A 1,613-nucleotide genomic window follows, 5' to 3' on the forward strand; every position below is an offset into this window, starting at 1 on the left:
TCCGATGGAGCAACAGGAGCCGGGGCAGCAGCTGCCGGGCCTCAACATGGAGCAAGCAGAGGCGAAGTTCGCCGTCGCCCAGTCGGAGGAGATGGCGGAGTGCAGGCCATCCTTTAGTCCATCCAGGATGAGGCCTATGTGAAGGCCAACCGAGCGTTCCTTCGGCGGGAGCAGACGGAGTCCGACACGCTCTTCACCGAACTCGACGCGGAAATAGAGGTGAGGAGGCCGGAGCTGCAGCTGCCGCCCATTCTGCCGAAGCCGGGCACAAAGATCGTCGACATCTCCGACGACGAGTAGCTAGGTGATCGACGTAGTACGTAGGTTTATTTTAATTTACATATCTTTGTATGGATTTGAGAATCTAGTATGAGATGTCCGGCTGCAACTGTGGATATTTGAGGGGTGCCCGATTAGTGCCCCGCGGGCGTTTGAGGGGCCGGATTTGCCAAGTCCGGTTGTAGATGCTCTAAGCGTGAATATGTGTACTAGTCGAACCCCATTGTGTTTCATTGTGATATATAATATTACAAAGCAAAATAAAAATATTTAAATGGGAAATTATTAAATTGGAAGCTTTTTCCTTTTCTCATTGAGAGAAAAGGAAAGGCAATTACACAAGGATGTTTAGAAACAATTTATACACTTCAACAAAAACGAAAACGAATCAACAAAATTGACAGCTGTGGGATTTGAACCCACGCCCTTTCGGACCAGAGCCTAAATCTGGCGCTTAGACCACTCGGCCAAACTGTCTTTGATGTGATTATCAGATTATTAACTTATATATTCGATTTGACTTGCTCAGAGGTGCTTAGATGACATCCATTTAGGAGGCACGTGGTACTTCAGACAGCAGAATCTGGTTGTACAAGGAAATTCAGATCCCATGGAGCACCAATTGGATCTTATACAATCATGCGCCCATCTTATTAGTTATGTAGTAATACATGGATTTAATCTGGCATAATCAAGAACTGGTACATCTGAAACCTCTTTTGGTTTAGTGACAGAAACGAACATGCGCCAAAAACAGGGAGCAGGTGAACAGTGCATTACAACTACTCCTAGCCACGCTTGTCAAAGAGTGAAAAGACCGTCATATTTTCTTTCTTTGTTTAGATTATAAAAAAAAACTTATTGGTGACGTATACAGTGTAGCAAGTCCAGACAATGGACATACCATGCTAGCGAATCTGTGTTGGAATGTCTGTTATGCCTCCCTTCAAATGAAGCCTGGCCTCTTGGGCACGGAAGAACAGACCACATATTGTGGCAGTTGCACCTTGGTACATGTGACGAGAGAGAAGAAAACTTGTACAGGATGAGCAGAAACAGCAACCGACACAGATTATACTACAGTAGCGATTTGAGCTCTTCTGTCAAATTTCGTTGTCGTCTATTCTCCAAATGCAAAGGTGAAAAGAACTGGCTGGACACGCCCAATCAGTGGCTATGTAAAACTCAACGTTGATGCGGCTTATGATCGGTATACGCTTCAGGGATCGGTGGGTGCAGTGTTGTGGGATAGCCTAGGCAGGTTGTGTTGGGCGGAAGCCTTGGCGCTTCGGTTCGGTTTGAACCTGGCTCGAACCTTTGGATGCACAAGGCTG

The 1,613-nt window shown here is 46.2% G+C and overlaps 1 non-coding gene across 1 annotated transcript; it reads right to left on the reverse strand.

Moving 5' to 3' along the window:
* Positions 1-677: 677 nt before the first annotated feature.
* Positions 678-756, reverse strand: TRNAL-UAG (transfer RNA leucine (anticodon UAG)). The gene has a single exon. It is a non-coding gene; the product is annotated as a tRNA-Leu (tRNA).
* Between the last annotated feature and the right edge of the window lie 857 nt (positions 757-1,613).

Source organism: Triticum aestivum, chromosome 2D, assembly GCF_018294505.1.
Source record: "Triticum aestivum cultivar Chinese Spring chromosome 2D, IWGSC CS RefSeq v2.1, whole genome shotgun sequence".
Classification (NCBI taxonomy): domain Eukaryota; kingdom Viridiplantae; phylum Streptophyta; class Magnoliopsida; order Poales; family Poaceae; genus Triticum; species Triticum aestivum.